The sequence below is a fragment of the Schistocerca piceifrons genome, chromosome 2 (genome assembly GCF_021461385.2).
Source record: "Schistocerca piceifrons isolate TAMUIC-IGC-003096 chromosome 2, iqSchPice1.1, whole genome shotgun sequence".
Taxonomy (NCBI): domain Eukaryota; kingdom Metazoa; phylum Arthropoda; class Insecta; order Orthoptera; family Acrididae; genus Schistocerca; species Schistocerca piceifrons.
Window position 1 is genome coordinate 943,249,710 of NC_060139.1, and position 14,136 is coordinate 943,263,845.

The window sequence follows — 14,136 nt, forward strand, 5'->3', positions numbered from 1 at the left end:
AGTTACCTTAGAAGATACTACTTGACAAGTGGATTACCACTAGAAGCACAACAGCACACGAAAGGCAGTGCCCAGAATCCAGGGAACCAGCTAGCAAGAAGACACCACCCACACCTCAAAACAAGGAGGATTTTTTACAGCTAACAATACTAGATGTAAAAAAGAGGTAAGTGGTCAAGCAAGACACCATATAGTCACTACTTCATACTTTAAATTGTTCCATCAGAATGTTCAGTCTCTTTCCAATAAACTGAATGAAATACAAATCTTGTTAAATGATATGAGTGATATTTCTGTTTTATGCTTTACTGAGCACTGGCTAAATAAAGACATGATAGAACTAGCACACCTACCTCAGTTTAAATTAGCCTCAGTTTAAATTGTAGAGAAGTGCTAAGGTATGGTGGTAGCTGCATATATGTTCGAGAAGATATAGACTTCACTAACATAACCAAATTTGATAGCTTACCTAAAGAAAGAGACATAGAACTCTCAATAGTAGAACTGCCAACTAGAAATTCAGTTATCATCTGTGAATATAGGTCACCAGATGGTGATAAAAAAGTTTTTTATAATCATATGGAAGAGCTGTTAGAGGATTTCAACACCCTCAAAAAATATTATCATATGTGGAGATTTCAATGTTTATTTCTCCAAATCCAGTAAATTAAAAAATAAAATCAAAGACTTACTGAAGTTCTTTAACCTAAAACCAACTATAACTAACCCAACTCGTATAGCCACTACTTGTGCAACAACCATAGATCAGGTGTTTGTAAATACAGATAAATATATCTGCAACACACAGACTGCAAACACTGGTTTTAGTGATCACAATGCCCAAATACTAACACTTGCTGTTCCAGGAAACACACAAGTCCATAAAACTAGAGCTATTGTCAGGAAGTTTAATAATGAAAACACAGATTACTTTTGTTCTCTCTTGAGAAGAGAAATCTGGACTGATGTTTACATTTCAAACAACACAGATGACAAGTTTGATAAATTTATGGCCACGTACAAACATTTTTTTGAAATAGGCTTTCCTAAACATACATCACTTGTAAATTCTGTACACAAACCAAATAAATGGATCACAACAGGAATAAAAATAACATGCCAGAATAAAAGGATCTTATATGAACACTCAAAGCAAACCACAAAGCCTGTATTTATCAACTACTTTAAACAATATAAACAAATACTTAGACAAGTTATAACAAAAGCAAAGAAAATGTAAAATGACAAACAAATAAAAAATTCCAGGAATAAGACTAAAGCAACCTGGAATATCATAAAAAGAGAAACAGGTACTACATCATTAGCCCACAAAAATGTAGAACTTCATGAAAACAACAATAAAATAATCAACCCCACAGTAGTGGCTAATAAATTTAACAACTACTTTTCTAATGTGGCACATCACCTGATTACAAAACTTTACAACTCACAACCAGACAGCAATAAACTCCAGTCAGATATAAAAATTCTTACAAGAACCCTGTTCATGTCTCCTACAAGACCTGAGGAATTAGCTGCCATTATAAAAAGGTTACCCAATAAGTATTCAGCAGGTACTGATGAAATACCAGATATTATTATCAAAGCAAGTGTAAAATCTATCGTACAACCGTTAACGGATATTTTCAATTTACCATTCATGAGTGGTATATTCCCGAAAAATCTGAAAATGGCAAAAGTGATACAACTGTACAAGAAAGGGGACAAACATGAAGCTGCAAACTGTAGATCAGTATTGTCAGGCTTTGGCAAAATTCTTGAAAAACTATTTCTTAGAAGGCTAACAGCCTTTCTAAATAAAGTAAACATAATAAGTGATGCACAACACGGATTCAGAACTGGCAGATCAACACAGTCAGCATCGAATTATTGGGACTCTGTGATCCAGGAAGCAGTCGAAATTAGACTTAGCGATAATAACTTTAACAGAGACAGTGGCTATGCACTTAGCAACACTTGGAAGAGTGCACTGGATAAAGAAAAATCGCAGAGAAAAATTTCCCGCACTTTACTTCCTAATTCAAGGGATGACGCTGCGAGCAACGCAGGATAGAAACTACATCTATGGAAGTAGAGGGCACCACTTCAGTATGCGCCATATTGCTGTTGCTATGATGTATTCCAGCCAATCAGAAGCTGTCCTTGGCATATAAAAGTGGGAACCTCGCTAGTTCACGACAGTCACTTTTAGCCCTGACGACGACCATGGAGGTAGTGGTCGAAAGCTTGGAGTTTTATCCTGTATTGACGCGGCATGTACACCGAGAGATTTTTATTCAACACAGTCCGCTATTTATACTTTCTTAAATGAAATTCTAACTGCAGTAGATAATAAGCAACATGTGTCTGGCATATTTCTTGACCTTAGTAAAGCCTTCAATGTAACTGATCATAATACTCTGTTGCAGAAGCTAGGTAATTATGGAATACGAGGCCTGCCAAACAAGTGGATACATTCCTACCTTCATGACCATCAACAGATCACTCAAATAAAATACAAAGACATAAAAACACAACAAATTTGTAATTTTTACAGTAATGCACAAAACATTACATATGGAGTTCCTCAAGGGTCAGTCCTTAGGCCAATTCCTTTCAGTCTTTATGTTAATGATTAGTCAGAAAAAATTACTAAAGGGACAACAGTACATTTTGCAGATGACACAAATATCCTAATCAAATCATGTGATGAGGAAAGCCTACAAAAAAACAGCTACAGGTAAAATACAAAATTTAACACAATGGTTCAGAACAAACAAGCTAATAATAAATAATGAAAAAACAGTGACAGTCAATTTCCACAATTCACAGAAACTACATCCTGCAAGACAGATTTTTAAAATTGATGGAAAAACTGCCTCATCTGTGAGTGACACAAAATTTTTAGTTATACATATTCAGCAAAAACTAAAATGGGAGACACATCTTAATCATGTACATAAAAAGTTAAACACACTTATGTATGCAGTAAGAATCCTCTCACAAAATACTAGCCATGCGTCAGTGATCACAATGTACCATGGCAGTATTCAGTCACTGCTGATGTATGGCATTATCTTTTGGGGGAACTCTGTAGGTACAAACAAAACAATTAGGCTACAGAAAAATATTGTTAGAATAATAAACCATGCTAAGTAAAGAGACTCCTGTAGGCCAATATTTAAAAATCTCAATATACTACCTCTTCCTTGTGTATATAAGTATGAAATACTAAATTTCACAAAAGGAAGTATTTTAAAAGATGGAAATATCTTCAAGTATAACTGTGATTACCACCCTCATGATACTAGGCAGAAGAATTGTTTGCATGTCAATACAGTAAGTACAAACATTTGTAAGAGAGGAGTGTATCATACTGGCATAATGCTGTACAATCACATGCCATCCTATTTGAAACAGATGCAAATTTTGCAAAAGTTTAAAGTGAAACTGAAAGAGTACTTGCTTGACCAGTGCTTCTATTCTGTTTCCGAGTTTTTAGAGTACCAGAAAAGTATAGTGTAACTGCTCAAATATTCTTAACCAATCCATCATTTTATTTCATTATATTAATTTTGTCATCAATATTCAATATGTATTGAATAATTTTTAATTATTTATCTTTTCAAAATAACAATGTGTATGATGTATATACTGTACCAACCTGACTTGTCCTACATCGTTTGTGCAAAATATGTACCTAAACATGATTTACAGGACCAATAAATAAATACAAATACAAATGCTGAAGAAAGGCAAACCTACATTATACCATTTGTAGATTCACACAAAGTGTTTGACAATATGGTCTGTGCTACATTATTTGGCATTTTTGAAGGTGTCAGGAATAAAATACAGTGATAGAAGCTGATCATGTGGAAGATGATATTACCTTCTGGAGAAATTGAGGAACACTTTGGGCAGTACTGCCCCTGTTAGTTACTTTAGAAGATACACTGAAGACAGGCATTTGTAGATTCACACAAAGTGTTTGACAATGTGGTCTGTGCTATATTATTTGACATTTTTGAAGGTGTCAGGGATAAAATACAAGGAGTGAAAGATTATTTACAACTTGTACGGAAATCAGACTGTGGCTATAACAGTTGAAGCACAGGAAAGGGAAGCAGTGGTTAGCAAGGGAATGAGAAACTATTGGAGCCTATCCTCAATATTATTCAGTCTGTGAATTGAGCAAGCAGTAAAGAAACCAAGGAGAAATTTGAAAAGGGAATTAAAGTTCAGGGAGAAGAAATAAAGACTTTGTAGTTTGATATTGACATTTTAATTCTTTCAGAGGTGGCAAAGGACTTGGAAGAGCAGCTGAATGGAATGGATTGTGTCTTGAAAAGTAATTACAGGATGAACACCAACAAAAGTAAAATAAGGGTAATGGTACGTAATCAAATTAGATAAGGCAGCGCTGAGGAAATTGGATTAGGAAATTATATGCTAAAAGTACTAGATGAGTTTTGCTGTGTGGGCAGCAAAATAACTAATAAGGCTGAAGTAAAGTGGATATAAAATGAAAACTATGAATAGCAAGAAAATAATTTCTGAAAAAGGTAGATTTATTAACAGCTAATATCAATTTAAGTGTTACGAAGTCTTTTCTGAAGGTCTTTCTCTGGAATGTAGCCACATACAGAAGCAAAATGTGGACAACAAATAGTTCGGACAAGAAGTGAATAGATTTTTAAATGTGATGCTACAGAACAATGATGAAGATTAGATGAGTGAATTGTACAACTAATGAGGAAGTACTGAATCAAACTGGAGAATAAAGAAATTTATGGCATAACTTGACTAAAAGAAAGGTTCGGTTGGTAGGAGACATTCTGAGGCATCAAAGAATAGTCAATTTAGAAGTGCAGGAAAGTGGGGGAAGTAAAAATAGTAGATTGAGACCTATGCATGAATACAGTAAGCACATCAAAACATATATAAGTTGGAGTAGTTATTTAGTGATGAAGCAGTTTGCTTGGGGTAGATCAGTGTGGAATACTGCATCAAACCAGTCTTTAGAATGAAGACCACAACACAAAACAACATCAGTACAGCTACATTATCTGTGACCCACAAATACATCCAACTGCTCTAAATCTATACTGTAACATAGTGAGAATACTCTGACACAAAGTGAACAGGTCAGCAGAACACATGCACATGAGATGTCAAAGTTTGCATCATTTACCTGAAGACCAGTGGTGAATCATAACAAATGTTCTGATTGGTCAGAGGCTGTGACCTCAGTAGTGTACTCTATATCTGTTCACTTCAAATTTTAAAATATTGCTTCAATCAAAGTTTCAACTTCAAAATTTCTGTAATTGCACCAAAAAGTTATTAAAGAAGAGGTGTACTGCCAGAAAATTATAGACAGAGGTATCATATATGTACAACTATCTGCACCCCATGCTGTGTGTTACTTACCATTTGTGTACTGAATTTGGCTGAAATTGTTCCAGGGGTTTAGGATGAGGTTTTCACCTGGGACTTTACCCACACACACACACACACACACACACAATATATATTTCAGATGTATTTAAGTATTTTGTACATATTTGTACACATATTTCACCTGTATCTCTCAGGAACTTAACTTTGGAGTGTCATTTTCACACTGCTCAATGTTTATGATGTCATTATCTTCTGACGTCAATTTTGCAGGTACATCCATTGGTATGTATGTGGCTACTGTCTGTAAAATGTATTGAAAGGAAGACTGGGTTTAATGTCCCATCGACATCAAGGTAATTTTGGACAGAGCACAAGCTCGGTTTATGTCAATGATGGGGAGGGAAACTGGCCATGTTCTTTCAAAGGAACCATCCTAGCATTTGTCTGGAACAATTTACGGAAATCATGGAAAAAAACAAATCTGGATGACCGAACACTGATTTGAACCATCGTCCTCCTGAAAGTTAGTGAAGTGTGCTAACCACTGCACCACCACATTCAGTATGTGCAATTTTAGTAACAGAAAATTATTTCTTGCAACTTTAAGATGTAATTATTAATAAAATTATACTGCTTGCAGTTAATCATTTGAAATTATGAATCAAGAAACATAAATTAACCTAAAGTGAACAACAGTTACAGTAGTTCATTGCTATTAGCACATAACGGAGAGAACGCTGTTCACAATTATTAAATTTAGTGAGCAGAAGAGCCTATGTTTCTCTAAAAAGTCTGTCCTGTGTGGCACTGGTAAACTGGCTTCTTTTTACCTTGCGGCCATATTCCATCTTGTGCACACTAGCACATTATAAGCCAGTAGAAGTGCAGTAACATACAATAGCAGTAATTATTCCAGTTTATTTGCCTGATCCCTTCAGACAAATTAACAAATGAATGTCCTCTCCTTGCAGCACACATATTTTTACATCACCAGCATGTATAATTAGCTATTTGTAGGTTTAACACGTACATTACAGTCATTGCACATTACAAAGAAAACAATCTGAATTGATACACTGCAGCAAACTCCCTATTTTATGTCGTTTTATTTCTCTTACTATCTTTTAGAAAAATCCCATCGAAAAACCTACTGTCTGCTATGTTCAAAACCTATGAAGAATTTTGCCAATGTGCACGTAGAAGATCCGAAATTTTACAGCAATTATATAAATACTACTTGAAATGTAGTGCATTAGTTTTTCCAACTAATTGTGTTTTTCCTATTATTAGTATAAGTCCAATTTTTGAGAGTGACATCTAGCCAATTGTGTAAATTCATGTAATGGGAAAGTGATGAATTTGCAAGTGAGCTAATGAAGAGGATAATGTATTTTCTTGAATGTATTTGATATTTCTCGTATAGACGAATATCAATGTAATTTTTTTGTAAATTTTGTTATGAGTGTTCCATTTTGTATGATTCTCTAGATGAAATTTAAAATGTGACCTGGATACTATAGTAAACTTTGAGTGTTGAATAATTAATCTTATGTCTCTACTAAAGTAAGGACAGGATTGTTTTGTAGTTCATTTAAGTAATAGTGACTTGCCCCAGCTTCAAGTAGGTAGCACTGCATGTCATTGGCTGGAACTTGTCTGGCATAGGGGTAATTTTGTTTAAGACTCACTGTGTAGAGTTATAATTAAAATTTGGAGAAAAATACTAGGCAACTAAATACCATCACTTTCATGTAACTTAAACTGCAAGCTACTGAGCCAACAAGCCCACTTGACTGCAATAAGTTTCATACAAGCTACAGCCACTTCCTGACTATCTGACCCCAGTGCCAGTCTGAAGTGAGCTCCGTTTTCTATATGACTTTTTCCTACTTTTCCCAACATAACATTGCTACAAAGTACCCTCTCCCATGTAACATAGGAATGAACCATCCTCTGACATGCAACACTGGCATGAAGAATCTTGAGACAGGAAGGGGCTTTAATTCATCAGAGTTCAGCCAGTTTGCATGAGATAATTGTAAATTATATAAAGAAACCTTCTGATAAGTTAATCTACTTATTAGTGAGAACAACATCCTACAGTAGTTCCTGAGATTAGCACAACATACAAACAGAACTGAGCTGAGAGACTTCAGTATATACACAATCCACTCACATTAATGGGATCAGTGTCTACGTTCGAAGTCAGTATGCAGAAACCACACACAGATGACAGGTGGCTGCACTAGCAGTGGAAGGTGTATAAAGGTTTTCGGGGGACATGAAAAATAGTGCAGTCATTATCATAATGCAGAAACAGAGCAATTGATTTGACATCCACAAGGTCACTGTCATCGGCTTTTGGGCCAAGGGTTGAAGCATTTTGGAAATGGCTAAGTTTGTAAACAGTTCATGTGCCACCATGGTTAAAGTATACCATGCACAGCAAAACTGCACCGAGGTAACTGTGGCCATAGATGACAAGGGTGACCAACACCAGCAGAAATGTGTATGGGTGAATACACATGCAATTGAGTCTCCAGATAAACCACAGAGCTACAAACAGTGTCTCCTCAACAACCATTTCACAAGTGCTGTTGCGTATGAGCCTCCACAGCAGGCATCTCGTTCATGCACTCATGCTGAATGCTACTCATCGGTGATGAAATTTGAAATTTTCAAGCCAGCACCACAACTAGACGACAACTGAGTGGCAACAGGTAGTGTTTTCTGGTGAAACACATTTTATGATCCATTATCATATGTCCATTGGTGTGTACAATGTGAAATGTCTGAAAGTAAACACCCTACAACGATCATCAGAAGGGTCCAGGCTGGAAGGAGAATTGTGGTCTGGGGAATGTTGCTGTTACATTCCCCTGGGTGGTCTCATCTTTCTGGATGGCACAATGGATCAGCGCAAGTATGCATCTATCCTTGGGGACCATGTCTACCCCCACATGCAATTCAATTTTCCTCAGCACAATGACATCTACCAGCAGGGCAATGCATTGTGTCACAAAGGTTGCAGTATCCTTGGATGGTTCAAAGAAAAGCAGGATAAGTTTACCATATTCCCCTGGCCATACATACCTCCATCAGGTTATTCATGTCATGGACCCTCAAACGACATACCTAATGCAACTTGCCACAGCGGTGGAGTTGGCATGGCTTCACATCCCTGGCGGTACTTTCTAGAACATCAATGACACTCTTTATGTATGTCTTGTAGTGGTCCATGCTGCAAAAAGTGGTTTTTCAGGCTTTTCACTAGTGATCACATTAATGTGTCTTGACAGTGTATATGTATAGGTAGAAGAAGTTTTTTTAGTTAAGTGTCTTTGAGAAGAGGTAATTATGAATATTTTTGTATGTGGCTGTATATTATTATGATTAAGCTTTATTGGTGGAAAACCTAGCAAATATTTTTTTGTGCCTATGGTCAATAAGGTAAGGTAAGATAAGGTAAAGATCTGTGTTTTGGTCCAGACAGACCAATGGAGAGCAACTGACCACCGTGTCTTCCTATGCCAAAGGTGTCATTCAGATTTGGTATGGAGGTGCATGGTGTCACCACACTGCTCTCCCAGCCGTTGTTGACTTTTTTGACCAATGGTCAGTAGTTTTAAGATAATGTGAAACTAATTACAAAGGAATCGTGTTGTGTAAGTTGATGTATAGCAGAAACGTTTAGATACCTGGGGAAGGTATTTATATAGAGACGAATGTAAATTTTTTGTTGATATTTCATCTTTACTTACCTTTAGTGTAACTGAGATGCTGCTATTCTTAAGTTATGTATGAAGTTAAGGATTTTTTTAGTGACTTTATTTGTGGGCAAATTTTGCCTGGATGTGATACTTTGCACATTGTATAAGTTGTTTCCTTGAAGTGTCAGGGTAAAATTCAGAACAGACTACTGGAGAAGTGTAAATAGAGAACGCCATTGATTGAGTATTTCCAAAAATGATACAGAGTGTGATCCTTGAGAAACTAAAGGGGCAGGTGAGATGAAATAAGGCATTTGTTTGTTGAGTGAAAAACTCCCACAATTTCCACTTGAGGACAGCATTTGACTACATACCAAAAATGAGTGGCCCGTTAGTATCGAGAAGGTGATAGGTAGACTGGACTATCAAGAGAGAAAGAGAAGGAGAAAGAACAGTGAGTTGTTGGTTGGACATTGGAAAGAAGACACATATTTATAACCAAATGTATTTCCTTGACACTACTGATAACATGGAATTAATAAATTCGATTTTGAAGTTCATGAGCAGCAGCTTCTTGTGTGCAACAAATCTACTTAATATTCTCATCCTTTTGCAAAGGAACTAATAGTTCAATATAATACAGACATGCAGGAACTTAAGTGGTTTTGTGGGAGTTGGTGATGTGTGTTGGTTATTGTTTTTTGTGTGTGTGTGTGTGTGTGTGTGTGTGTGTGTGTGTGTGTGTGTGTATTTTGATCTGGTGTATTTTGTACATTTTGCTATGCTTTTATTATAAACTGACTATAAAATTTTTTTTCAAATTTTTGTACTGATGGAAGTAGGTTTACAGGTTTGGGTATAACATAAATCAACTGAATTACTTTATTGTCAACGACTGAACTCCCGAGTAGTCTGTCACAATACAGACTTTAAAAAAATTAATACATAAAAATAAAATATGACCTAATTAAAAATTTGTAAGTGATGGGCATGACAAAACATTACTAAATGCTGTCTCTGAAAACTACTGTAGAACAGAGAGTTTGTAAGCCCACTCATGTGGGAAATACAGAGTCCGCCAGAAAAATGTACACACACTTTAAGGAACAAAAAGTATTACTTATGTGTTTATTTTACAATTAAGATTTGATCACATATGTTGCATAACCTTCAGTTTAGCACAATGTTACTTTAAATGTTCAAAATGTTCACCGTTGGCAGCTATACACACAACAGGATGACAAGTGGTTGCCGTAACTATGTCAGTCAATGTGACAATGGAGATCACTGCACATGTTGCTGTAATGTCCTGGCTAAGTTCCTCCAGCATGCATGGCTTATGTTGACAGAAATTATCTTTCACAGTTCTCCACGAGTAAAAGTCCATATGTATTAGATCTGGTGACCGTGGAGGGAACTCAATGGGCCCTCTTTGTCCAATCCATTACCCCAGAAAATTGTCATTTAGGAAAGCTTGTATGGCTAGGTGGTAGTGTGGTGGCACCCTGTCCTGTTGGTAGAAGACCTCTTCAACAGCTCCATAAAGTGCACGTATACCTGGCAAAATTGATGTGTGTAACATTTCCAAGTACACTTTGCCAGTGACAGTATCATCAAAGAAAAAGGGTCCTACTAAGTCCCTAGATGATAGTCCACACCACACGTGAACCCCTGGTAGATTGACCACTTTATCCACATAGACATGCAGATTTTCTGGTGCCCTGTATGAACTGTTATGCCGATTCACAGTTCCATTAAGTTTAAATTGTGCCTCGTCACTCCACACTACCTTCATCACAAATCATCAGTTACCATTTGCTGATACCATTTGCAAAATTGCATTCAGCAATCAGGATCATATCATCACCATTAGTCATGTGCAGTAATCATAGAATGTAAACTTTTTACTCTGCGGCTTCCAGAGTTCTTCGTACACTTGTACAGCTAACCCCCACATCACGTGCACATTGTGTAGCAGAGTTTTGTGGAGAATTAACAAACGTTTCCAACATGAGATCCAGTGAATCATGACTTACAGCAGTACTCTGTCTTCCTGATCCTCTTCTGTGAATATCACAAATCTTTCCATGCAATTCAAACTTGCCAATGGTGCATTTAATTGTTGGGCGGGTTGATGGTTCTGTTTCAAACTCCCGCCTCCACTGACTTTGCACTTCATTGGCATTATCAAACTCGAAAAGCCACTTCACAAAACATTTTTGTTGCTCGAATGTCAAGTGTGCTCCAGCCATCTTGTTTTCTCAATACGAGATGACAGTATCAACATATGTTGAGCCAAAGATCATACTACAACAGACTTGGAACTCACATGACAATATCGATATCTCGATAGAGTCTGACAAAGAGTGTATACATTTTTCTGGTGGACTCTGCGTATTGGATCTAATGGTAACAAAATTAAATCTGACCTCTTTGAGGATGTCCACACTGAAACTAAGATCAGTGACCATGCGTTAGTCATAGCACAAATAGCTTAGCAAAATACAGAAGATGACTGAAACAAATGGAATAGTTCATATGTTCAACAAACTACATAAAGTGGAAGTAGTGTCATTTCTCAATGAGGAATCTGAAGCTTTTATCTGTGGACAGTAGAATGTTGAAGAAATTTGGGTCAAGTTTAAAGGATAGATTATCATGCACTTCACAGACACATGCCTAGCAGAACAGTTCATAATGGGAGGGACTCTTCTCAGTACACAGTCACTATAAAGAAACTTCTACAGAAAATGGAATTACTGTGTAATATATGTAAAACAAAACACATGGATATAGATCTAGAAATGTTGAATGACACAGACTTGGCTTTTAAAAGGGCCCTCAGTGACAACCATAGTAGAATATTATTGAAAGATTTCTTGTCTATTACAAAGAAATTCTAGTCATACATAAAGGCCATTAGTGTCATAAAAGTTAGTATTCAGACACTTAGAGGCTAGATAGGAACTGAAACTGAGGGTAGCTAAGAAATTCCCATGCCCATTGGTTTGAAGAAATCACAGGTCATACTTGGTGACAAGTAGGGTAGCAGAAGTGATGCACAAAACTACCTTTCACTATCTTGACATATATTTGCTGTAGAATCTTTGAACATGATCTGAGTTCAAATGTAATGAAGTGCTTTGAACAGAATGATCTCCTACATACCAACCAGTACGGATTCTGAAAACACCAATCACATTAACCTAGCTCATACTTTTGTCACATGACACCCTGAAGGCCATTGATTTTTGAAAAGCATTTGACTTGGCACCACACCTACGAATTTTATCAGTATGGTCATCTGGGTATCAAGAGAAATTTCTGAGTGGAGTGAGGATTTTATGATCCAGAGGGCACAGCATGTTACCTTGGATTGAGAATCATCAAAAGATGTAGAAGTAACTTCAGACATTCCTGGGAGATGTGAGTTGGGGTCCTTGCTGGTCATGCTGTCTATTGATGATGTTATAGAAAATATTAATAGTAACCTCAAAATATCTGCAGATGTAATGAAATGTTGTCTGAAAAAGGCTGCACAAATATTCAGTCAGATCTTGAAAAGAGTTCAGAGTGGTGCATAGATTGGCATCTTGCTCTAAATATTGAGAAATGTATAATTTTGCACTTCACAGAAAGAAAAATAATTGTGTCCTATTACTACAATATCAATGAGTCATGACTGGAATTGGCCAACTTGTACAAGCCCTTGACTGTAATTATTCACAGAGGTATGAAATAGAATGAGCACATAGGCATAAAACAGGTGGCAGGCTTTGGTTCATTGATAGAATAGTAGGGAAGTGTAGTCAGTCTACAAAGGTGATTGTTTACAAAACATTCATGTGACCTATCCTAGAGTACTGTTCGAGTGTGTGGGACCCATTCAGAATGGGACTAACGGAGGATATTGAATGTATATGAAGAATAGTAGCATTAATGGTTAAGGTTTGTTTGACCTATAGGAGAGACCCACAATGGTGCTGAAAAACCTGCAATGGAAGACTGAAGATACACCAAACTATCCTGTGAAAGCACTAACAAAGTGTCAGGAACCAACTTTAAGTGATGAACCCAGGAATATACTATAGCCTCTTACATTTACTTCCATTCATTTCATCAAGACAAATAGACTAATTAACACTGCAATACATAGGTGTTTAAGCAATTATTCTTCCCACATTTCATGTATGAATATAACAAAAAGAAGCTCTAATAACTGGTAAAATGGAAACACCCTCTTCCACGTACTTCACAGTGGTTTGCAGAGCATAGATGTAAATATATACGTAGATGTAGGTGGCACTGGCAAATGGATGATTCAACCAGAAAGCTGAGTTCTGTCCACACTACATTCAGAAATTTCTCTCACTGTGTTGACCTGCATTGCTAGCATACTTTCATTCAGTCCTACTTATGGTATAACTTTCAGGGGGACTGTGGGTAAGGTGAAAAATTATTTATTCTACAGAAACATCCAATAACAATATTGTGAAAATTTGACAGCCAAGCATTTTGCAGGAGCCTCTCCAGTGGCTCAAGGATTCTTACAAATACATGCCAGTACAATTTTTAGTTAATAATAACTGTGTATTCAGGATGATCTCAACAGTTCGTAGTAATAATATTAGCCTAAAAACAATTTCCATAATGACTATAAATTTACTCTGTAGGAATCATAATGGTGTTTCATATTCCAGTGGAATGGACGTTACACACACACACACACACACACACACACACACACACACACACACACACAAAATCCTCACATATTTAAAAATAAAGTAAAATGACACATCCTTAGCCACTCTCACGATTTATAAGAACACAGGATTCAAGAAAGCAAGTTCACTGTAGTTCTAACATATTTTTTGATAGATCCTTGATTTGTCAGTATATAAAGATTTACTTTTACAGGTCAGCTCCAAAATCCACTTTGTAAAATGAAGAAACTGCACAACTGTTACTTAATCCAAAATCTTTTATTGTGTATGCAAGCTTTTATGGTATCTATGTAATT